Raw genomic sequence first — 27,205 nt, 5'->3', positions numbered from 1 at the left:
CTCAGGTTAGGGCAGCCCAGGTGGCTCAGCGGTTTAGTGCTGCCTTCAGCCCAGGGCCTGATCCTGGAGTCCCGGGATCGAGTCCCACATCAGGCTCCCTGCATGAAGCCTGCTTCTCCCTCTGCCTGTGTCTCTGCCTCTCTGTTTCTCATGAGTAAATAAATAAAATCTTTAAAAAAATAAATCTCAGGTTAAATTTATAGGTTTTCAGGATGATTTGACCATAATCTAGGTAAGTTGGTGGGGCCTGTAGAGTTAAGGCACCTACTCTTCTGCCATCTTTCCCTCCCCTGCCGCTGAGCTCTGGGCACCAGCATCCTGAGCATAGTTTTCCCCACTGCCTCCAGAACCGTCCAGGCATCCCATGCAGGCCCCACGCCAACTTAGCGCTCCCCTATTCATTCTTTAGTAGGATACTCTCTAGCTTCCATGTATTTGTGGTCCTTCCATTTATATTCTTGTACTTGACTTCAAGTTTCATAGTATTGTGACCTGATAATATGCAATCTTTTTGCATGCTTTGATACCTGATTTGTGACCCAGTATGTGATTACTCTGGAGAATGTTCCATGTACTCAAAAAGAATGCATGTTTTGCTACTTTACATGAATGCTTGTTTCCTTCCACAGATTAGGGAAATTCTCAGCTATAATTTTTTGGTTAAACCTTCTGCCCCTCTGTCCTTCTCTTCATCCTCTGGGACTCTTATAATACTGATATTATTTTGCTTTAGGTAATCACTGAGTTTCCTCAGTCTACCTTTGTGATCTAATAATTTTCTTTCCCTCTTCTTTTCAGCTTTCATATTTTTCATCATTTTGTCTTCTATATCACTGACTCTCTATTCTGCTTCATTCATCTTTGTTTTTCTGGCCTTCACTTGCAACTGAATCTCAGTAAGAATATTTTTAATTTTGGCCTGACTAGGTTTTAGTTCTTTTATTTCTGCCATAAGGGCTTTTTTCTACTGTCTTCTATTCTTTTTCGATCCCAGCTTGTATCTTTAATATCATTGTTTTTTAAAAGATTTATTTATTTGAGATTGAGTGAGAGAGAGCACAAGCAGGGCTGAGGGGCAGAGGGAGAGGGAGAAGCCAGCTCCCTATTAAGCAAGAAGCCCAACATGGGGCTCAATCCCAGGACCTCAGGATCATGACCTGAGCCAAAGGCAGAAGCCTAATGAACTGAGCCATTCAGGTGCCTGGGTTGTTTTAAATTCTACTTCACACGTCTTAGTTTTATCTGTATTTATTAAGTCCCTGGAAGTATTACCTCTTGGTCTTTCTTTTGGAATGAAGTTCTCCATGTCATTTTGCCCAGAGAAGAAAGAAAGAGACAAAAATTAAAAAATGCAACAACAAAAATAACAACAAACTTTGGGAAGTGTTTCTGCTATATATTGTGTACATTCTGCTGGTGTGTTTTTTCTGTTCTTTCCCTGGTCCATCCTCTAGGTTTCCTCCTTGCTTATAGTGTGGAGTATTTTTGCCTCTAACTAAGTGTGCTTTGATATGTTTGTTAAGATAAGCCTGCAGGGAAACCCCTGTGGCTTAGTGGTTTAGCACTTCGGCCCAAGGAGTGTTCCTGGAGGCCCAGGATCGAGTCCCACATTGGGGTCCCGCATGGAGCCTGATTCTCCCTCTGCCTGTGTCTCTGCTTCTCTCTCTCTGTGTGTCTCTCATGAATAAATAAGTAAAATATTTTTTAAAAAGATAAGCCTTCAAAAGACAAAAGTAGAAGAAAAAGAAAAGCCTGTCCAAGGGAAGAGAATAAAAAGGAACAAAAATGGAAACAAACAAAAAACTGTAAGCGTGATGCCAAAGAATAAGAAGGAAATGAGGTAAAAGGATAAGGAAAGAAGAAAAAAGAAAAAAGAAATAAACTTGATCCAAAAAATAAGAGAAGGAAACAAAGAAGACTACAAATGACTATACACACACACACACACACACACACACACACACCAAAAAATGAGAGAGAAAAAAGAAACACTGCTGGTCATATTTCCATCAGAATCTTATGTTTTGGAGCATTCGTTAATCAGTAGACTTGGTACATTCTAAGAGCCTTCTGTGGAAGAGGCCTCCTGGGCTGGCTTAGGAGCTATCTTGCCCTTTTTTATATGCCGCTGTCAGATGCAGAGTTGAGTGGAGGACCCCAGCCTCCACTGATGGCACTGTGTTTCTCTCTGAAGTTTGATTTTGCTTGGGGGAGTGGATTGGAAGCAGAGGTGGTGGAGGAGGAAGAATATGGAATCACCCTGTCCCCAGGGTGAGGAACTCTTGGCTACTGTTGTTTAGGAGGTCCTTACAGAAAAGCAAGCAATTTCCTATGTCCCAGGCTTCCATCAGTTCTCTGCCCTTAACCTATCTGTTCCTGAGGTGTGTGCATTAACTGGTGCCACAGATCTCCTATATTTTATCTCTGGCTGAGATTCAAAATTCTAAGTTCTAAGGACTTGGCAAGGTACGGGAGGAGGAAGAGGGCCTCATGGTATTCCCAGCACCATCCTGTCCCAGAAAACAGTCACACAGTTCACACATGAAAGCTAGAATTTACTTTAACACTCAGAGAAAGGCTGGAATCAGGTTATAGGCCATCCATATGCGACTCAATTCCCTATGCTATTCTGTTACAGAAATGCAGTCACACAGAGACTCGAATCTATTGTGGCATGAGAGTGAAAAGCAGCAGCCAAGTTATCTGCAGTCATCCCTTGTTTCTGCTCTCTGCTCAGTTCTGTCTCAGAAAAGCACCAGCTCGGTGGACACAGAAAGGTTTCAATGTATTGTAGCTCACACTGAAAGTCTGTTAGGTAATTTGAACTCTGCACATTTCTGTCCTTGCTGTTGAGTGCTACCCAATGGCCCCCAGTTGACCTTTTGTCCTCGGAAAGGCAAAATATTCTCTTCCAAATGTACTCTGGGGAGGAGAATGATCTCTCCCAGTTAGACCCAGAGGATCTCCTCACTGAGGGTTACTGTGTGATCCCTCCTCACTGAACTCTCTCCTGCTCACTCCCCTTGAGAGCCCCATTCTTTCCTCTCCCCCAGTTCACAGCACCAAATCTCACATCTGCCACATTCTCTACCTCCTACTATGCATTGTTTTCTTAATCCTCAGATCATATCTCTAGTTGTTCAAAATAATTGCATATTGATCTACATGGTTTCAAGGGACAGGACAAGCTCAGGATCCCCCTACTCCTCCACCAACTTAATTCCTCCTTCTTTTGTAGTGTTATTACCTGCCCTTGGTAGCAAGATAATTATGGCATCATGAAATGAGTTTGAGAGTGTTACCTTCTCTTCAATTTTTGGAAGAGTAGAAAAGGATTGACATTAATTCTTTAAATATTTGGTAGAACACACCAGTGAAATTACCTGGTCCTAAATTATCCTTTTAGGAGGAGTTTTTGTATACTGATTTAATATCCTCTCTCATTATTGTTCTATCTATATTTTCTATTTATTCATGATTCAGATTTGGTAGCTTGTATGTTTCTAAAAATTTCTCCACTTCTAGGTTTTCCAATTTGTTGTTGTATAATTTTTAATAATAATCTTTTATGATCTTTTGTATTTCTGTGATACCAGTTGTAATATCCCCTCTTTTACTTTAAATTTACTTATTCAAATCCTCTCTCTTATTTTCTTGGTTAGTTTAGTTAAAGATTTGTCAATTTTGTTTTTCTTTTTTTTTATTTATTTATGATAGTCACACAGAGAGAGAGAGAGAGAGGCAGAGACATAGAGGGAGAAGCAGGCTGCATGCACCGGGAGCCCGAGGTGGGATTCGATACTGAGTCTCCAGGATCGCGCCCTGGGCCAAAGGCAGGCGCCAAACCACTGCGCCACCCTGGGATCCCTTGTTTTTCTTTCAAAAGAAACAACTCAGTTTTATTAATCATCTTTATTGTGTTTTTCAATTTCTTTTCTTTAAAGGATTTGATTTATTTATTCATGAGACGCACAGAGAGAGGGAGAGAAAGAGAGAGAGAGAGAGGCAGAGACACAGGCAGAGGGAGAAGCAGGCTCCATGCAGGCAGCCCGATGTGGGACTCGATCCCGGAACTCCAGGATCACGCCCCAGGCAAAAGTCAGGCGCTAAACTGCTGAGCCACCCAGGGATCCCCTTCATTTTCTATTTTACTTATATATGCTCTAATCTTTACTATTTATTCCTTCCTGATAAATTTGGAGCTAGTTGGTTTCTCTTTTTCTAGTTCCTTGAGATGTATAATGTTAGGTTGTTTGAGATCTACCTTTTTTAAAAAAGATTTTATTTATTTATTCATGAGAGACACAGAAAGAAAGAGAGAAGGAGACACAGGCAGAGGGAGAAGCAAGCTCCATGCAGGGAACCCGATGCCGGAATCGATCCTGGGACCCCGGGATCATGTCCTGAGAGGAAGGCAGACGCTCAACTACTGAGCCACTCAGACATTCTGAGATCTATCTTTTTTTTTTTTTGAAGTATGTGTTTATGGCTATAAACTTATTTTTTTCTTTTTTTAATAATAAATTTATTTCTTATTGGTGTTCAATTTGCCAACATACAGAATAACACCCAGTGCTCATCCCGTCAAGTGCCCCCCTCAGTGCCCGTCACCCATTCACCCCCACCCCCCGCCCTCCTCCCCTTCCACCACCCCTAGTTCGTTTCCCAGAGTTAGGAGTCTTTATGTTCTGTCTCCCTTTCTGATATTTCCCACACATTTCTTCTCTCTTCCCTTCTATTCCCTTTCACTATTATTTATATTCCCCAATGAATGAGAACATATAATGTTTGTCCTTCTCCGATTGACTTATTTCACTCAGCATACTACCCTCCAGTTCCATCCACGTTGAAGCAAATGGTGGGTATTTGTCATTTCTAATGGCTGAGTAATATTCCATTGTATACATAAACCACATCTTCTTTATCCATATAAACTTATTTTTTAAACTGTCTTATCTGCATCCCATACATTTCGGGATGTTGTGTTTCTATTTTTATTTGTCTCAATATTGTTAATGTCCTTTTTTATTTCTGTTTTGATCGATTGGCTGTGCAGCTTTGTGTCATTTAATTTCTATGTATTTGTGAATTTTGCTATCTTTCCTCTTGTTTATTTTTATCAGCAGTTTTTTTTAATGAGGGAATCCTTCTCTGGACTACGGTATCTTTAAATATGAATCACTGCCAGTGTCAGGCATTAACTTTTCCCTTCTGTAATATTCATTTCCCCAAATATAAAATTCAACAAATCATACTATAGCAGGGATGGTTTAAATCTAGTTTATGGGCAAGAGTAGAAATACAATACTGATCTTTGAGTATGATATACATGGCATTTAGCAGCACAGTGTCATTTCTTGCCCAGGATGTTTAAACTCTCTGAACCTCAGGTATATTTTCTGAAAAAAAGGAAACGTAATTTTCACTTTTATGGTCTGGAGAAAGATGAAATATAAGATCATGCATATAAAGTTCCCACAGTGTCTGGTACATATTTTCTATTCAATTAATTGCAGTAATTTTTATCATTGTTATTAATTTTGGTATTATATTTTGAATGTTACCTCAGAAAACACCTAAGTCAGGTAAACTTGATCTGGCTCTAGGGAAGACATGAGCACTATTCATCTTCACCTGTTTATCTTAACTTATCCCTTTCTTAACCTAGCCAAAGCAAAATTCAAATTTCCCATAGTTCTCACCAACCTGTTCCTCATAGCCCTCTCCTTTTCAGTAAATTGCAACTTCTTACAGTTGATCAGGCCAAAAACCTTAGAGTCATCATTATATCTCACATGTATTAAATACACCAGCAAATGCTATTGACTCTAACATTACAAAACAGAATATCCAAAAGCCAACTGATTCTCCCCACCATCCACATATCACCCCAGTCTGAACTACCACCATCTATCCCCTGGTGTATTATAATAACTTCTTAACTGGACTGCCTCCTCTTTCTTTGCCCCTCAAAACTTATTCCTAATACACCATCCAGAGCGATCCTATTATAACCTACGTCAGATCATGTCAGTCCTCTGCTCAAAGGTCTCCAGTAACTTCCCATCTCACTGAAACTGAAAGCCAAATTACTTATCTGGTATACAAGAAACTATATTATTTGGCTTTTGTACCCTCTCTGACCTCATATCCTATGACCTTTCCCCATTCACCTTGGCCAAGCCACAGGCATTTTGAATGTTATTTCCTCTGCCTGTATTCCTCTTCCCTGCAATATCCACATGGCTCACTTTCTCCTTTCTTTTAGAACTCTTTTCAAATATTACCTCCCCAAACAGGATTATATAAAATGCTAACACCCTCTCCAGCACTCTCCATCCCTACTATATTCTATTATTTTCTCTGACCTATTCTATATTGTTGATTATCTGTTTCCCTTGACTAAAAGCTAACTTCCATAAGGGACTTTTTTCACTATCTACAGTGCTGAACAAATGAATGAAAAATTTATTGATCTGTGTGGAATCAGAAAAGCCAGGGGAATATTGAAAAAAAAAACCATAGCTGGGGGCATCACAATGCTGGATTTCAAGTTATAGTACAAAGCTGTGATCATCAAGACAGTGTGGTACTGGCACAAAAACAGACACATAGATCCATGGAACAAAATAGAGACCCAGAAATGGGCCCTCAACTCTATGTTCAACTAATATTCAACAAAGCAGGAAAGACTATCCACTGGAAAAAGGACAGTCTATTCGAAAATGGTGCTTGAACAATTGGACAGCCATGTGCAGAAGAATGAAACTAGACCATTCTCTTACACCATACACAAAGATAAACAAAGATAATTTTTATTGGAGTTCGATTTGCCAACATATAGCATAACATCCAGTGCTCATCCAATCAAGTGCTCCCCTCAATGCCCATCACCCAGTCACTCCAACCCCCCGCCCACCTCCCTTTCCACCACCCCTTGTTCATTTCCCAGAGTTAGAACTCTCTCATGTTCTGTCATCCTCACTGATATTTCCCACTCATTTTCTCTCCCTTCTCCTTTATTCCCTTTCACTATTTTTTATATTTCCCAAATGAATGAAACCATATAATGTTTGTCCTCCGATTGACTTACTTCACTCAGCATAATACCCTCCAGTTCTATCCATGTTGAAGCAAATGGTGGGTATTCATTGTTTCTAATGGCTGAGTAATATTCTATTGTGTATATATATATATATATATATATATATATATATCACATCTTCTTTATCCATTCATCTTTCGATGGACACCAAGGGTCCTTCCACAGTTTGGCTATTGTGGACATTGCTGCTATAAACATTGGGGTGCAGGTGTCCTGCCATTTCACTGCATGTGTATCTTTGGGGTAAATCTCCAGCAGTGCAATTGCTAGGTCGTAGGGTAGTTCTATTTTTAACTCTTTGAGGAGCCTCCACACAGTCTTGCCACTCCTATCTCAACCACAAACCCAAAAGGTAAAAGAAGAAAATGGAGATGTTTTCATATTTGACATAATATAAAGGGGTTCCGCTTTAAATCAATGACTTGGCATATATCTGTTTGGTTATATCACAACAACTTGTGAAGTCTTTGTACCCATTTACATGCCAAACTGATACTCTTTTGTAATGTACCAAATGAGATAAAAAATAGGTCACTAACTGCATTTATTCTAGGTTAGTGAAGGTTTTATTAAACTGACAACTCAGATCAGAAATACGGAGAAAAACAATGCAAAACTTAAATTTGTGCATAGTTGATGTGGAAATACAGCTAATGTGAGAATTGGATTTAGGTCATATTGTGAGGTATTGTAAACTTCTTAAACACTCTTCATTGAACAAATTTGAATTGAATGACAGTTATGTGGAAGGCAGTGTAATGAGGGGAAAAGACAAATAGCTAGTTATACAGATGGGTTTCATTTTTAAAATCTTCTTATGCTAGATCATACTTTTGTGTGGGTTAGTGGGGCTGCCATTGTTCCTCTGCTGCACCACCTGTGCTATGCTTCTGTGGAGCTCAACTGGCCGCTTCAGTCCCAGTGCTGCAGGACCCCTCCTGAGGTACACAAAGCTTGTTAGCATTGCCACCCCTCCACACCACCCTGCACTGTACCTCCAAGGATCCGCCCTCTCCAAATACACTGTTGGCTGGGACCTAAACAGGGTTGTACCACAGGCCTGGCAGTATACAAGCAGCCCCTAAAGTGCTGAGCAGCATTCCTATTCCAAAGACACTCCTACTTGGGAGAAAGGGAAAGATAACACACACCAGTGAGGCCCCAGCAGTGGATTTGAGGCAGACAACTGGTCTGACTGCACGTCCCACCCACAAAGGAAAGCTTCTCAGGGGATGCAGGTTGGTGCTGCTGTATCTCTGGAAAACACCTGTTCTGACTCATCTCAAGCCTAAGACATCCTTGGATTAGCGCATTAACAACAGCAGGACAAAACACTGCCCACAACTGGTGAAGAGAGCCATTGCAGATGATGCGCTGAAGGAAAAAGTGGATCACCACCACAGCAGGGCACATGCATTACATATAGGAGACACATCTGAAGTGCCAGGTTCTGGTGAACAGAGGAAACTACATGGCAGAGCACTACAGTACTTCTTCTTAATAAGGCCGCTACTTTCCAGTGCGAGAGACATAGCTGAAAGACCATAAGTGAAAGTCTGAAAAATAAGTATAACTGAAAAACTTCAATTCACAAAAAAACGTCATTTGTAAAATAAAAGTATGTAAATTATGGGACCATATAACTAAAATTTGGCAGAGAGAGTATTAAATAGTGGGTTCAAACTTGTGACAATACTTAATATAGACTGCTAATATGAAGATATTATCTACAAACCTAACAGTAATCGCAAAACAAAGACCAGTAATAGCAATGGACAAGATGGTATCACTCATGCAGGTCTGTTTGCTCATCAAGTTCAAATGCTACTCTGTCCTGTTCCTTGGTGTGGCCAATGGAGCCAAATGCTACAGTTACCTAAAACCTCAGGCAGAAGAGGAAAGGAAGATAGCAGCTGAAGAGAAAGAGAAGCAGGATGAACAGAAACAAATTGAGAGAGAACTGGCAAAAGCCCAAGATGGCAGCATAATAACATGAGCCGGCCTTTCTCTGTGGATGAATAAAGCTTTCTGTGTTTTGTGGGAAAAAATCCCCAGCAATATATATGCAAAGAATAAAGACAAGGAATTCAAGTACATCACTAAATAACACCATAAAACCACAAGAAAGAGAAGGTAAGAAAGTACCAGAGAAACTACAAAAACAACCACAAAACAAGTAACGAAATGGTACTGAATACATACCTATCAATAATTACTTTGAACATACATGGAAGAAACATTCCAAATCATATCCAGACATAAGGTGATGAAGTAGATAAAAAAAAAATCCAGGGCACTTGGGTGGCTCAGTTGGTTAAGTGTCTGCTTTCAGCTCAGGTCTTGATTCCAGAGTCCTGAGATCGAGCCCCCATATCTGGCTCCTTGCTCAGTGAGGAGTCTGCTTCTCTCTCACTCTGTCCCTCCACCCACTTGTTCTCTCTCTAATAAATGAATAAATAAAATCTTTAAAAGAAAAAAAATCCAGGGACTCCTGGGTAGCTCAGTGGTTGAGCATCTGCCTTCGGCTCAGGGTGTGATCCCGGGGTCCTGTGATCGAGTCTCACATCAGACGCCCCACAGGGAGCCTGCTTCTCCTACTGCCTGTGTCTCTGTGTCTTTCCTAAATAAATAAGTAAAATCTTTTTAAAAAGAAAAAGAAAAAATCCATCTATATGCTGCCTACAAGAGACTCATTTCAGACCCAAAGGCATGTAAAGATTGAAAGTGAGGGGATGGAGAAATGTTTCTCATGCAAATGGACATCAAAAGAAAGCCAGGGTAGCAATATTTATATTGGACAATAAAAAGACATTAAAACAAAGTCTATAACAAGAGACAAAGAAGGACACTACATAATAATAAAGGGGGAATCTAACAAGAAGGTTTAACCAATTGTAAATATTTATGCACCCAACATGAGAACACTCAAATACATAAAACTGCAAATAACAAATGTAAGGGAGCTACTCTATACCAATACAATAACAGTAGAGGACCTTAACGTCCCTCCCATACATTGATGGAAAGATCACCTAAACAGAAAATCAACAAGGAAACAGTGGCTTTGAATGACACAATAGGCCAGATAGATCTAACAGACATATTCAGATCATTGCATCCTAAAACATAAAAATACATTCTTTTCAAGTGCACATGAGACATTATCCAGAATAGAACACACATGAGACCAAAAAACATATCTTAACATGTTAAAAAAGACGGAAATGATACCATACATTTTTATGACAACACTATGAAACTAGAAAATAATGATATGGAAAAAGGGCAAATACATGGAGGTTAAAGAACATGTTCCTAGACAATGAATAGATCAATTAAGGAATCAAAGAGCAAATCAGAAACAAATCAGCAAAAGAACATGAAAACACAAAGATCCAAAATATTGGGATGCACCAAAAATGGTTCTAAGAAGGAAGTTTATAGCAATACAAGCATACCTCAAGAAACAAGGGAAGTCTCAAATAAATAACCTAACCTTAGAAATGAATAATTTTTTACAACCAAATAAACTACTAGGCACCTGGCTCAGTGGTTGATCATCTGCCTTTGGTTCAGGTCATGATCCCAGGGTCCTGGGATTGAGTTCTGGATCAGGCTCCCTGCAGGGAGCCTGCTTCTCCCTCTGCCTATGTCTCTGCCTCTCTCTGTGTCTCTCATGAATAAATAAATATTTTTTTATAAAAACCTACCAAAACTGAAACATAAAGAAATAGAAAAATTTTAGAGATCATTAACCAGCAAGGAAAGTGAATGAGTAATAACAAAATTCCCAACAAAGAAAACTCCAGGACCAGATGGCTATGCACATGAATTTTACCAACATTTAAAGAAGAGTTAACATCTAAATTTCTCAAACTATTCCAAAACATAGAAGAGGAAAGAAAATGTCCAAATTCATTCGTGAGGTCAGTATTACCCTGATACCAAAACCAATAAAGACATAACCAAAAAAGAGAAATTCAGGCCAACATCTCTGATGAACATAAATGCAAAAATTGTCAACAAAATAGGGAAAAATAACAATACTTTAAAAAATAATATTCACCACATGAAGTGGGATTTATTCCTGTCAAAAGTAGTTGAATGTTCACAAATCAATGTGATATGCCACATCAATAAGACAAAGAATGAAACCCATATAATCTTTTCAATAGATGCAGAAGGATATAACAAATTACAACATCAATTTATAGTAAAAAAAATCAACAAAATAAATTTAGAGGGGAACATACTTCAACATAATTCAGGCTTTACATGAAAAAGCCCACAGTTAATACCATACTCAATGGGAAAAACAAAGAACTTTTCCTGTAAGTTCAGCAACAAGGCAAGGAGGTTCACTATCATGACTTTCATTCAACATAGTGTACCTATGTCCTACCCACAGCAATCTGAAAACAAAAAGAAATAAAAGGCATCCAAATAGGTAAGGAAGAAGTAAAACTTCCACTATTTGCAAGTGACATGATACTATGTATAGAAAACCCTGAAGACTCCACCAAAACAAAACAAAACTACTAGAACTGATGAGTGAATTCAGAAAAATCTTACAATACAAAATCAATACAGAGAAATCCATTACATTTGTACATACTAAAAATGAAGCAACAAGAAGAGAAATTAAAAAGGATAATACCATTTACAATTGCACCAAAATAATAAAATACCTAGAATAAACCTAGCCAAAGAGGTGAAACAACTGTACTTTGAAAACCATAAAATACTGAAGAAAGAAATTAAAGATGACTTAAGGAAATGGAAAGATATCCCATGCACATGGATTGGAAGAACAAATATTATTAAAGTTCCCATATTACCTTAGGCAATCTACAGGTTTAATTCAATCCCTGTCAAAATATCAATAGCATTTTCCACAGAGATAGAACAAAGAATCCTAAAATGTGTATGGAACCATAAAAGACTTTGAATAACCAAAGCAGTCTTAAAAAACAACAACAAACAAAAAACCCACAATACTAGAGGTATCACAATACCAGAATCCAAGTTATACTATAAAGATGTAGTAACCAAACAATATGGTACTGGCACAGAAATAGATACATAGATCACTGGAACAGAATAGAAAACCTAGAAATAAATCCACAATTATATGGTGATAATCTTCAAAAAAGGAGGAAAGAATGAGAGAAAGTCTCTTCAATAAATTATGCTGGGAAATCTGGTCATATCTGGTCAGCTACATGCAAAAGAATGAAACTGGACCACGTTCTTAGCCATACACAAAAATAATTCAACGTGGATCAAAGACCTAGATGTAAGGCCTGAAACCATAAAAATGCTGGGAGAGAACATAGACAGTAATTTCTCTGGCATCAGCTGTAGCGACATTGTTGTAGACACCTCTCCTGAAGCAAGGGAAATAAAAGCAAAAATAAACTATTGGGACTACATCAAAGCAAAGTGTTTCTGAACAGTGAAGGAAACAATAAACAAAACTTAAATTCAACCTATGGAATAGAAGAAGATATTTGTAAATTACATATTTGATAAGTTATTTTATCCAAATTATAGAAACAATTGATATAATTCAATACCCAAAAACAAATAATCTAATTTTAAAATGGACAAAGGACATGAACAGACACCTCTCTAAAGAAGACATCCAAAAAAAAAAAAATAAAGAAAGAAGACATCCAGATGGCCAAAAGACACATGAAAAGATGCTCAGCATCACTCATCATCAGGGAAATGTAAAATAAAACTACAATGAGATATCAGCTCACACCTGTCAGATGGCTAAAATCAACATAAGAAACAACAGATGTTGGGAAGGATGTGGAGAAAAAGGAACCCTCATGCATTGTTGTTGAGAATGCAAACTGATGAAACCACTGTTGAAGACAGTATGGAGTTTACTCAAATTATTTAAGTAGAGCTATCTTATGATCCAATAATCACACTACTCAGTACCTACCAACAAAATACACAAAGGTATACGTGCAACCTTGTTTGTAGCAGCACTGATTACAAATTTACATTATTTACAATAGCCCAATTATGGAAGCAGCCCAAGTGTCCATCGATTGATGAATGGAAAAAGAAGATGTAGGATATATATGTAGGATATATATATATATATATATATATATATGATTTTATATATATAATTCAATTTCTGAAATTTGTCTGAGTTTCATTTATCTGTTTATATCTGTTTAAATCACATTTGATTTGTTAAATCAAATTCACTTTGCAATATATATATAATATATATATAATATATATATATTCAGCCATAAATACAATGAATTCTTGCCATTTGCAACAACATGGATGGAAGTAGAGAGTATAATGCTAAGCAGACTAATCAGCCACTGAAAGACAAATAACATATATTTCATTCATATGTGGAATTTAATTAATAAAACAAATGAGAAAAGGAAAATAAAAGAGATATAAACCACAAAACAGATTCTTAATTGAAGAGAAGAAGCTGAACAAGAGAACATACTGTAGGTGGGTGGGGGCTGGGTGAAATATGTGATGGGGATTAAAGATTACGCTTATCATGATGAGCACTGGATAATTGTTGAATCACAATATTGTACACCTGAAACTAATATAGCACTATATGTTAATGACAATGGAATTAAAATATAAATTTAACAAAATAAAATGAAATAAAATAAAAACATAATCCACAAATCACACATACATCACACAAACACATTATATCGACACACACCTAATATACACCATACACCACACACACAGAGTGCATACATACACAGAAATTTATCCCATACCCTTCACACATATATAATATACACATATACTATCCATACTGCACACACAAAGCACCCACACATCACATACGCACCACATATCCAAAACACACACCAAATATATACTACAAAAACACACACATCATCCCAACAACATTCAAACACACAATTTATAAAACATACATAAAAGACAGCTATACTAGCCACACACTGCATACATAACACATGTAAACCACATATATAGAACTCACAGTACATATACACCACAAATATACCACAAACCACACAATAAATACATAGAAAGTGCATATATACCACACACACAATACACACATACCTCACACACTCCACAATATGGTATGCAAACAGTGCACACACCAAACAAAACACACAAAGAATGTATATAACACACAAACCAATAAATGCTAAAGAAAAAAAATAAAATAAAATAAAATAAATAAAATAAAAAAAAAACACACAAACCACATGTACACACAAACACCACGCACACACTCCAAAATGTAACACACAGCACACAAATTCCATGCATGCAGCATATACCACACACACGCCACACACAATTAACACCACAAAAACAAATAACAACACTGAAACAACACACACACCACACGTAGCACACATAAAACTAGAATAGAATACATTAGAATAGAATAGAATAGAATAGAATAGAATAGAATAGAATAGAATAACTAATATTATAAAAAACAAACTAAAACATCAGCTCAAAATCCTTGGGATGCAGCAAAAGCAATTCAAAGAGGGAAGTGTATAGTAATGCAATCCTATCTCACAAGGCAAGAAAAATCTCAAAGAAACAACTTAACCTTACACCAAAAGGTGCTGGAAAAAGAACAAAGAAAATGGAAAGCTAGCAGAAGGAAGGAACTACTAAAGACTAAAGCAGAAATAAATTATATAGAAACTAAAAACACAGTAGCACAGATAAATGAAACTCAGAGATGGTTCTTTGAAAAGATCTACAGAATTGATAAACCTTTATCCAGATTCATCCCCCAAAAAAAGGAAGGACTCAAATAAACAAATACACAAATGAAGGAGGAGAAATAACAACTAACACTACAGAAATAGAAACAATCATAAGATATATTATAAACAATTATGTCAACAAATTGGACAACTTAGTAGAAATGGATAAATTATATAACCTACCAAAACTGAAACAGAAAGAAACAGAAAACTTGAACAGACTGATTACCAGAAAAGAAATGGAATCTGTAATCACAAAACTCCCAACAAAAGAAATTCCAGAAACACATAGTTTCATAGGGAAATTCTACCAATAATTTAAAGAAGATAAAATACCATTCTTTACAAACTATTCCAAAAGAAGAGGAAGAGGAAGAGAAAGAAGAAGAAAGAAAAGAAGAAAGAAAGAAAGAAAGAAAGAAAGAAAGAAAGAAAGAAAGAAAGAAAGAAAGAAAGACTTTCAAATATTCTATAAGACCAGCAGTACCCTGATACCAAAACCAGATAAAGCCAACAACAAAAGAAGAGAACTACAGACCAAAATCTCTGATAAACATAGGTGCAAAAATCTTCAACAAAATATTAGCAAACTGAATACAGTAGTAATTTAAAAATTAATTCAGCCATAATCAAGTGGGATTTATTCCTGAGATGCAAGGATGGTTCCATATTCACAAATCAGTCATCATGATATATAGCAACGATAACAGAAAGGATGAAAACCATATGACCATCATACATAAATAGATGCACAAAGAATCATGTGACAAAGTACAACATCCATTCATCATAAAAACCTCAACAAAGTAGGTTTAGAGGGAACATACTGTTGTTCCCAAGATTTCGAATCAGAGAAACCACCAAGGAGCCGACACCAATGCAAGAACACAAGGGTTTATTATTAACAAGCTCGAGCTTGGGTCAAAGTATACCCCACACAGCGGAGCAGGGACTTGGACCCTGATGTGGGTTACAGCTGGATTTTTATGGGCTGGTCTAGGGGATTTTCAGAAGGGGTGGAAGAATTTTTTCATTCCAATGGGGGGGAAAGAGTGGGGGAGTTTCTTAAAATTTGTTTTCATTCCAATATGGGATTTTCTGTCTCTGTCAAGGGTGTTCTGAGCTCTGTTTTCATTCTGATATGGGACTCTTTGTCAAGGGCATTCTGCGTTTTTTCCTTTAAAGTTCGGCTCTTATTCACAGGGGCCTGAGATGGCTGTACTTGTGCTAATGCTAAACTTGAGGTGGAATGGCCTTAATTTTCTCAGCCTCCACATTTCCCCCTCTCAGAGGAACCTAAGTAAGGACCCAATCATGGGTCCAGGCTGGTCTCAGAGTGAGCCAGTGGGAATGATTGAACCAGGATTTGAACCAACCTTGTTGCTGTTCTCGCTCCTGTTTACGTCTAGCCAAACCTTCTCTGACTTTTGCCATAGATTCCCAGACTATCCCTGAGTGGTCAGTGTAGAAACAGCATTCTTCATTTAGGGCAGCACAGACTCCTTCTTGTTGTAGAAAAACTAGATCTAACCCCCTCCTGTTTTGGAGCACCATTTCAGATAAAGATGTTAGGGATTCTTGGAGGTGGGTAATGGAAGCCTCTATGCTCTCTAGGTCTATATCAATGGCAGCCCTAAGGCTACTGTAGTGGGAAGCCTGGGTGGCTAGTGAGGCAATACCTGTTCCTGTGCCAGCTAAACCAATTCCTAGTAGGGTGGCGATGGTGACAGCAGAGATAGGTTCTCGTTTATTTCGCCTGTGGGTACCCGGGTCCATCACTGAAGTACCTGCTCATCTAAATGGTAGATGATTCTAGGGAGTAGTTGAACCGGCACACAGAAGCCCTTTGTCTGATTTAGAATCTGACCATAAAAACAGGGGGTAAGGCCGGTAGAACATGCCCACCAACTGTCTTGAGGAGGTAGATGGCAGTCTAGGCTAGATATTGATCTTGTATCATTACATAGGGACTGATATTGGGGTGAGGGAGTGCCTATACAGAGTCCCTGGCCTGACACTGATTGTAAAGTGAATCCTTGAGTCCTTTGATGCCATCTACAGGTATTAGGGTCAGAGGTTGTATTGTACTGACCCAATATCACGATTCCCTCATAGAAGGGAAGCCAGATGTCATAGCAGAGCCAATAAGATCAGGTAAGATTGGGCTTGGTGAGGGTTGGTCTTAGCCACAAGGGGATACAGTGCAAGTAATATTAGCGGGGTAAGTGGGAGTGACACAGCCTTAGCTTTAGGGGATTGTCCTTGTCGGGCTGACTCTTCCATACTGGAACAAAGTCCTTGAGGACGGCATGTGGATCAGCTGGCTGGACGTGGGTGTAGTGGACCCAGGGAGTTATTCCGTCAACCTTGAGAGCAGTGGGTGTAGTCAGGATCACAATGTAGGGTCTTTTCCAGCAAGGTTAGAGCATCTGCTGTTGGTGTCTCCACACGTACACCCAATCGCCTGGTCGATATCGATGGGAGTCAGGCCGTGGCCCAGTCTCGTAGAGGGCCCTCAGCTTAGGCCACACCTGTTCATGGGTTCGTTGTAACATTTGGAGGGAGAAAAGGAGTTGGTGATCATCAAATTCAGCAAGCACCTCAGGTTTTAAATTGGGGATAATAGGTGGAGGAATACTGAACATGATCTCGTAGGGGTAAGTCCCATCTTATATGGGGAGTTTCGTACCCTATATAGGGTGAAGGGGAGGAGAGTCACCCAGTCCCTGCCAGTTTCCAGGGCTAATTTAGTTAAGGTCTCCTTTAATGTTCTGTTCATCCTTTCTACCTGTCCTGAGCTTTGAGGCCTATATGCACAATGCAATTTCCAATCTGCCCCCAAGTACTAGTGCCACTCCCTGTGTTACCTTACAGACAAATCCTGGTCCATTGTCTGATCCAATCTTAACAGGAAAACCATACCTTGGTAAGATGTCTTCCAGCAGTTTCTTGGTCACAGTCTGTGCGGTTTCATGTTTGGTGGGAAATGCCTCTGTCCATCCTGAAAAAGTATCTACAAACACTAGTAAATACCTGTATCCGTATTTTCTAGGTTTTACTTCAGTGAAGTCCACTTCCCAGTAGGCTCCTGGGTGGTTCCACCGGAGCTGGGTACCCGGGTTAGATCCATGGGCAGTGGCATTAGTTAATTGGCATGCATGGCAGCTTGTCACAATCTGCTCGATCTTTGCTTGAGAGTCTTTAATAGTGATCTTTGCATGTCGTATGAGGTCTTCCATCTTTCTTGTTCCCATATGAGTACTCCAATGCATTTTGGATAGGATTCATCATCCTAGTTCCTCTGGCAGGATGATGCTGGAGTCTGTGGCCCTCCACCAGCCACGCAAGCATTGGGTCATAGGCAAGCGTTTGATCTAGTGTAAGTCAGCATCAGTATAGTTGGGGGTGTCCGGCAGGGTCAGTGCCCCTGGATCAGGTAGCATGGTTGTTAAGACTTGGGTCACCGAAAGGGCCACCTCCTTTGCTTTTCAATCGGCTAGCCAGTTTCCCCTGGCTACTGGTGTATCTGCCTTTCTGTGTCCCGGACAATGGATGATAGCTAGTGCCTTGGGCAGCCAGAGGGCCCTCAGGAGTTCAAGGATATCTGTTTTGTTTTTAATAGTCTTTCCTTCTGCTGTCAGAAGCCCTCTCTCTCTGTGTAAAGGGCTCCGTGGATATGAGCGGTGGCAAAGGCGTATCTGCTGTCGGTGTAAATGTTTATTCGTTTACCTTCTCCCATGGTTAGTGCTTTGGCCAGTGTGATCAGTTCTGCCCGTTGAGCCGATGTTCTGGCTGCCAATGGCTCTGCCCAGCTAGTCTCCGTTTCCATGGTTATGGCTGCCCCCACCTATCTGATTCCTTCTCGGACAAAACTACTGCCGTCTGTGTACCAGGTGACGTCAGCATTTGGCAGTGGCTGGTCCTGGAGATCAGCTCTGATTCTGTGCACCTGTGCCAAAATTTCTTGACAGTCATGCAGAGGGGGTTCCCAGTCTGGGTTAGAGAGTAGCGTTGCTGGATTCAGGGTTGTTGGTGGTTTGAATAAAATTCTGGTGGGGTTTAGCAGTAGGCTCTGATAATGGGTCAGACGGGCATTGCTGATCCAGCGGTCTGGGGGCTGTTTGAGTACCCCTTCAATAGCATGTGGGGTGCTAACCTGCAGTTCTTGCCCCATCGCCAGCTTTTCTGCGTCCTTGACCATAGTGGCCACCGTGGCAATAATTTTTAAGCATGGGGGCCATCTAGCAGCCACCGTGTCCAGCTTTTTGGAGAGATAGGCTATGGGTCTCTTCCAGGGACCTAGGTACTGGACAAGGACCCCTTTTGCCACCCTGTCTTTCTTGTCCACATACAGGTAGAAGGGCTTGGTTAGGTCAGGCAACCTGAGAGGCAGGGCAGAGCAAGGCCTGTTTAAGGTCATTAAAGGCTTTGTTTATGGCCTCTGTCCATTCAAAATTTTGGTGGTGCCTGGTGGCCTCATAGAGGGATCTGGCCATCTCGGCAAACCCGGAATCCATAATCGACAGAACCCTGCTGACCCCAGGAATTCACGTACCTAGCAAACGGTTTGTGGCTGTGGGATCCTCAGGACGGTTTCCTTCTGTGCATCCATCAACCATGTTTGTCCATCCTTTAATTTGTACCCTAGGTAGCTCACCTATGTTCTGCAGATCTGGGTTTTTTTAGCTGAGGCCCAGTATCCTAGAGCCACTATGGTCTGGAGCAAGTGCTTGGTGCCTCGCAGGCATGTGTCCTGGTCCTCCGCTGCCAACAGGATATCATCTACATATTGCAATAAGGTCAAATGAGTGTGCTCCGAACGGAACTCACCCAAGTCTTCGTGTAAGGCCTCATCAAAGATGGTCGGTGAATTACTGAATCCTTGTGGTAGTTGAGTCCAGGTGAACTGGCCATTGATGCCTTTCTCGGGGTCCATCCATTCAAAGACGAAAAGGTCTTGGCTCTTGGGTGGTAAAGACAAGCTGAAAAAGGTGTCTTTTAAATATAATACCATATACCAAGTTTTGTCTGAAGGCAGGGTGGAGAGGAGGGTGTATGGGTTTGGGACCGTAGGGTGTATTAGAAAGCCAGAAATACACCTACAATTATATGGACAATTAATGTTTGACAAAGCAGGAAAAGGGCACCTGCATGGCTCTGTGGGCTAAAACGTCTGACTCTTGTTTGTGGCTCAGGTCATAATCTCATAGGTCATGTTATCTAGTCCCACAAGGGGTTACCCACACAGCAGGGAGTCTGTGCGAAAGATTCTCTCCCTCTGCCCTGCTTTATGTCTTTCTAAAACAAATAAATCTTTAAAAAAGCAGAAAAGACTATCCAATGGGGGAAAAATGTCCTTTCAACAAGTGGTCTTGGGAAAACTGGACAATTTGGAAAAGAATAAAACTAAACCAATTTCTTACACCATACACAAAAATAAATTCAAAATGGATTAAATACCTAAACGTGAGACATGAAACTATCAAAATCATAGAGGAGAACACAGGCAGTAATCTCTTTGACATCAGCTACAGCAATTTCATTCTAGATATGTCTCCTTAGTTAAGGGAAACAAAAGCAAAAATAAACTATTGGGACTACTTCAAAATGAAAAGCTTCTGCATGGTGAAGGAAACAATAAAAAAATTAAAAGTCAACCTATGTCATGGGAGAAGATATGTGCAAATGACATATCCAATAAAGAGTTAGTATCCAACACAGCAGTCTAGGTGCCAGCTTTGTGCCTGTGTTGCCACAAACTTCGCACTGCTGCACAGTCATGCAACTTCTTTCCTGGCAGGGGCCCAGCAAAAGGCAGATGCTTGGCAAAACTCCCCTCCTAGGAACAGTGCAGATCCACACCCCAGGAGTCCATATAATTTGGAGTTTTGAAGCTCAGTCACATGATCACAGGCTGAGTGGACACAGAGTTCTGACAGAAACCAGGGAGACAAGAGTGACTGACTGCTTTTCTGTGAGGGCTCACTGAAGGAGGATGCAAATTTTCAGCTCTAGGGGTAGAGAGAAGGGCACGGCCATATTCATCCTGCCTATCAGTGCTGAGAGCATTCAGGGAGCAAAACAGAGCCACCTGGCCAAGTCCAAAGAGCTTACACCAAGCCCTGCCTCTCAGCACACTGGAGGTGCATTTGCACTAGGGCAAGACCACCTAAGAATCAGCACAAAAGTCCCCTCCCACAGAATACCAACACAAATAACTCACTCTTGCCAAGTTTACTGAGCATAGAGGGCTGCAAAGCTTCGGCTCTTGGGGAAACAGTATGTAACATTCTTGATGCTTTTATTCTTTAGCAGTTAGTATTATTTGTTCAGTAACTTTATTTTTAAATCATTTTTATTACTTTTTAATTTTTATATATACTATATATATTTTTCCTTTAATTATATTTTATTATATATGTGTGTATATATGTGCTATATAAATATAAGTTTATATACTCATACATACATATCTTTATTTCCTTCTTATTTTGGAACCTAGTTTCTTTTTTTAAAAAAAATATTTTGTTTATTTATCCATGAGAAACAGAGAGAGAGAGAGAGAGAGAGAGAGGCAGAAACACAGGAAGAGGGAGAAGCAGGCCCCATGCAGGCAGCCCAATGTGGGACCCAATCCCAGGACCTCAGAATCACACCCTGGGCCAAAGGCAGGTGCTCAACTGCTGAGCCACCCAGGAATCCTGGAACCTAGTTTCTTAACAAGCAGACCAAAGCACAGGCAGGATCTAAGTTTTGGGGGGGTTCTGTTGTACTTATTGTTGTTTTTGTTTCTGTTGTTTTTTTAACCCTTTTTCATCTTTTCTGAACAAAATGACAGGACAGAGAAATTCAATCCAAAAGAAAGAATAGGAGGTAGTACTCACTACCAGGGAAATAATCAATACAGATATAAGTAGGATGTCTGAATTAAATTGAAAACAACAATTATAAAAATACAAGCTGGGCTTGAAAAAAAGCATAGAAAACACTAGAGAATCCTTTACTGTAGAGACAAAAGAGCTAAAACCTAGTTGGCTGAAATTAAAAATGCTATTACTGAAATTCAGCCCCAGGTAAAGGCAATAAAAACAAGAATAAAGGAAGCAAATGACTACATCAGTGATATAGAAGATAAAATTATATAAAATAATGAAGCTGAAAAGCAAAGGGAAGGAAATATATTAGATCACAAAAGTAGACTGAGGAAACTCTGTGATTCCCTAAAGCAAGATAATATCAGTATTACTGTGGTCCCAGAAGATGAGGAGCAGGAGAAAATGGCAGAAGGTTTAGCTGAACAAATTATAGCTGAATATTTCCCTAATCTGGGGAAGGAAACAAGCATTCAAATCCTGGAGGCACAGAGAATACCCATCAAAATCAACAAAAATAGATAAATAACTTGACGTATTATAGTGAAGCTTTCAAATTACAAACATAAAGAGAAAATCCTGAAAGCAGTGCAGGACAACAGATCCTTAAACTACAAGGTTAAACACATAAGGCTGGCAGCAGACCTGTCCACAGAGACCTGGTAGGCCAGAAAGGACTATCATGACATATTCAACTTGCTAAATGGGAAAATATGCATCCACAAATACTCTATCCAGCAAAGATGTCATCCAGAATTGAAGGAAAGATGAGTTTATAGGATGAAGAAAAACTAAAGTAATTTGTTAACAATAAAATAGCTCTGCAAAAAAATATATTAAAGGGGAACCTTTGAGTGGAGAGAGAGCCCAAAAGTAACAACGATGAAAACCGAACAATCTGGGGGGTGTTGTCACCATGTTCCTGTCCGCGGTCACCTTTGCCAAGAGCAAGTCAAAAACCATTCTGGTGAAAATGCTGAGCCAAGCTGGAACAGGTTACTCCTTCAACACTAAGAGAAGCCGACTATGGGAGAAACTCACGTTCTTATATTATGACCCAATTGGTTTCTCTGGCCTCTGGGATTGAGCAACTGAGTTTGCAAATCTGCTCCATCCCCGTGTCAGAGGAATAGTAAAATAAGAAAAAGGAGAGTACTTGTAGTCTGATAGGTATTTTTATTTAGAAATGGTGATGTTTTTAGTTCTCTGCTACAACTCATTTTTCTCTTACAGTGAAAACAAAAGCCCTCTTTGTGGAACAGAAGAAAATACGCTCCCTCTAAACAATGGATTGAAAATGAACTTGATTTATAAATGAGAAGACTAAGGACGAGATACTGATTCAGAAATTCTGCAGTGTGTAATAAAAGAAGAGGAAATAGCATGGAATCACTGCCTCCTGTGATTTGAAGGCCATTGTGAAGAGAAACAATGTACTGAAAGAAAGTTCTTCATATTAGAACATATATCATTGCATCACATTTATTTATCTTTCTGGATATTTTTATAGCCCTTAATAAAAAATATTAAAATTAAAAAAGAACAATCTACAGGAACAGTGATTTAACAGGTTGTACAATGGCACTAAATTCATATCTTTCAGTAACAACTCTGAATGTAAATGGACTAAAAGCTACAATCAAAAGACACTGGGTATCAAATTGGATATAAAAGGAAGACTCATTGATATGCTGGTTACAAGAGATTCTCTTCAGACCCAAACACAACTCCAGACTGAAAATGAGGGGTTGGAGAACTATTTATCATGCTTAATGCACATCAAAAGAAAGCTGGAGTAGCCATCCTTATATCAGATAGATTTTAAGTCAAACACTGTAATAAGACATGAAGAAGGAAATTATGTCATAATAAAGGGTTCTATCCAAGAAGAAAATCTAACAATTGTAAATATTTGTGCCCCTAACTTAAGAGCAGCCAAATATATAAACCAACTAATTACAAACTTAAAGAAACTCAGTGGTAATAATACATTAATAATAAGGGACTTTAACACCTCAATCACAGAAATGGACAGATAATCTAAGCAGAAGATCAACAAAAAGGGCTTTGAATGACACACTGGATCAGATGGACTTAAGAGATTTATCCAGAGTATTTCATCCTAATGTAGGAAAATATGCATTCTATTGGATGTACACAAAACATTCTCCAGAGTAATCACACACTGGGTCACAAATCAGTTATCATACCATACAAAAAGAATGAGATTATACCATGCATATTTTCAGACCACAACACTATGAAACTTGAAGTCAAGAATAAGAATATATTTGGAAGGACCAAAGATACATGGAGTTCAGAAAGTATTCTTCTAAAGAATGATTAGGTCAACAGGAAATTAAAGAAGAATTTAACAAATATATGGATGAAAATGAAAATGAAAACACCATAGTTCAGGGAACCTGGGGAGCTCAGTGGTTAAGCATCTATCCTCTGTTCAAGACATAATCCTGAAGTCCTGGGATTGAGTCCCACATTGTGTTTCCTGTGGGGAGCCTGCTTCTCCCTATACCTATGTCTCTGCCTCTCTCTGTTTCTCTCATGAATAAATAAATAAAACCTTAAAAAAAGAAATGTGATTTAAAAAAGAAAAAAAAAACACCATAGTTCAAAACCTTCAGAATGCAGCAAAGGAGGTCTAAGAGGAAAGTACATAGCAGCACAGGCCTTTCTCAAGAAGCAAGAAAAGTCTCAAATACACAAATTAACCCTACATTTAAAGATGCTGGAAAAGAAAACAGCAAATAAATCCTAAATCCAGCAAGAGAAGAGAAATGATAAAGATTAGGGCAGACATCAATGATAAGGAAATTTAAAAAACAAACAAATGGTAGAACAGATCAATGAAACTAGGACCTGGCTCTTTGAAAGACTTAATAAGATTGATAAACCCATAGCCAGAAATATAAAAAAGAAAAGGGAAAGGACCCAAACAAATAAAATGAATGAAAGAGTAGAGATCACAACCAACACTGAAGAAATAGCAACAATTGAAAGAGAATATTATGAGCAATTATATTCCAATAAATTAGGCAATCTAGAAGAAATTTATAAATTCCTAAAAATGCATAAACTACAAAAACTAAAAAAGGAAGAAATAGAAAAGCTGAACAGACCCATATCCAGCAAAATATTTAAATCAATAATCAAAAATCTCCCAATTAACAATAGTCCAGGGCCAGATGGCTTCCCAGGGAATCAACCAAATATTTAAGAAGAATTGATATCTATTCTTCTGAAACTGTTCCAAAAAATAGAATGGAAGAAAAACTTCTAAACTCATTCTATGAGTTCAACATTACCTTGATCCCCAAACTAAGACCCAATAAAAAGAAGAATTACAGACTAATATTCCTGATGAATATGGAAGCAGAAATTCTCACCAAGTTAGGATCTAATAGTACATTAAAAGGATTTTTAACCATGACCAATTTGGATTTGTTCCTTGGCTGCTGGGTTGGTTGAACATTCACAAACCAATCAGTGTGATACACCATATTAAAAGAAGAAAGGACAAGACACATATGCTTTTCTCAATAGTTGCAGTAAAAGGCATTTGACAAAATACAGCATCCTTTCTTGATTAAAAAAAAACAAAACCTTCACCTTGTGGAGAAAGAGGTTAACATACCTCAACATCATAAAAGCCATATAAGAAAGACCCATCATCCTCAGCTGGGAAAAACTGAGCGCTTTCCCCTTGAGGTCAGGAACATGACAGGGATGTTGAATCTCACTACTGTTCAACATAGTACTGGAAGTCCTAACCTCACCGATCAGACAACACAAAGAAATAAAGGCATCCAAATCAGCAAAGAAGATGTCCATCCTTCACTCTTCTCAGATGACATGATACTCTTTAGAAAATCCAAAAGAATCCACCAAAAAATTGCTAGCACTGATACAGGAATTCAGCAAAGTCACAGGATATAAAATCAATCCATACAAGTCAGTTCCATTTCTATATAATGAGACAGAAGAAAGAGAATTTGCTTTTTTAATAATAAATTTATTTTTTATTGGTGATCAATTTGCCAACATACAGAATAACACCCAGTGCTCAACCCATCAAGTACCCCACGCAGTGCCCGTCACCCATTCCCCTACCCCCACCCTCCTCCCCTTCTACCACCCCTGGTTCGTTTCCCAGAGTTAGGAGTCTTTATGTTCTGTCTCCCTTTCTGATATTTACTACCCATTTCTTCTCCCTTCCCATCTATTCCCTTTCACTATTATTTATACTACCCAACTGAATGAGACCATATAATGTTTGTCCTTCTCTGATTAGCTTATTTCACTCAGCATAATACCCTCCAGTTCCATCCACGTTGAAGCAAATGGTGGGTATTTGTCATTTCTAATGGCTGAGTAATATTCCATTGTATACATAAACCACATCTTCTTTACCCATTCATCTTTCGATGGACGCCGAGGCTCCTTCCACAGTTTGGCTATTGTGGACATTGCTACATAAACACGGGGTACAGGTGTCCCAGCGTTTCATTGCATCTTTATCTTTGGGGTAAATCCCCAACAGTGCAATTGCTGGGTCGTAGGGCAGATCTATTTTTAACTCTTTGAGGAACCTCCACACAGTTCCAGAGTGGCTGCACCAGTTCACATTTCCACCAACAGTGCAAGAGGGTTCCCTTTTCTCCACATCTTCTCCAACTTCTGTGGTTTCTTGCTTTGTTAATTTTCCCCATTCTCACTGGTGTAAGGTGGTATCTCATTGTGGTTTTGATTTGTATTTCCCTGATGGCAAGTGATGCAGAACATTTTCTCATGTGCATGTTGGCCATGTCTATGTCTTCCTCTGTGAGATTTCTCTTCATGTCTTTATCCAATTTCATGAGGATTCTTTGTTTCTTTGGTGCTGAGTTTAATAAGTTCTTTATAGATCTTGGAAACTAGCCCTTTATCTGATACGTCATTTGCAAATATCTTCACCCATTCTGTAGGTTGTCTTTTAGTTTTGTTGACTGTATCCTTTGCTGTGCAAAAGCTTCTTATCTTTTTTTTAAATTTTTATTTATTTATGATAGTCACACAGAGAAAGAGAGAGAGGCAGAGACACAGGCAGAGATAGAAGCAGGCTCCATGCACAGGGAGCCCGACGTGGGATTCGATTCAGGGTCTCCCGGATCGCGCCCTGGGCCAAAGGCAGGCGCCAAACCGCTGCGCCACCCAGGGATACCAAAAAGCTTCTTATCTTGAAGTCCCAATAGTTCATTTTTGCTTTTGTTTCTTTTGCCTTCGTGGATGTATCTTGCAAGAGGTTACTGTAGCCGAGTTCAAAAAGAGTGTTCCTGTGTTCTCCTCTAGGATTTTGATGGAATCTTGTCTCACATTTAGATCTTTCATCCATTTTGAGTTTATCTTTGTGTATGGTGAAAGAGAGTGGTCTAGTTTCATTCTTCTGCATGTGGATG

At 39.1% G+C, this 27,205-nt stretch overlaps 1 protein-coding gene and 1 pseudogene across 1 annotated transcript in view; both read left to right on the top strand.

The window, feature by feature from the left end:
* The window catches only part of KLF8 (KLF transcription factor 8), a 340,994-nt gene that overhangs the window by 169,698 nt on the left and 144,091 nt on the right, over window positions 1–27,205 (top strand). The gene's annotated exons all lie outside the window — the stretch shown is intronic.
* Window positions 8,886–9,207, top strand: LOC140628072 (ATP synthase subunit e, mitochondrial pseudogene; annotated as a pseudogene).

The sequence above is a fragment of the Canis lupus genome, chromosome X, assembly GCF_048164855.1.
Source record: "Canis lupus baileyi chromosome X, mCanLup2.hap1, whole genome shotgun sequence".
Taxonomy (NCBI): domain Eukaryota; kingdom Metazoa; phylum Chordata; class Mammalia; order Carnivora; family Canidae; genus Canis; species Canis lupus.
This window is presented reverse-complemented; position numbering and strand designations above follow the sequence as displayed.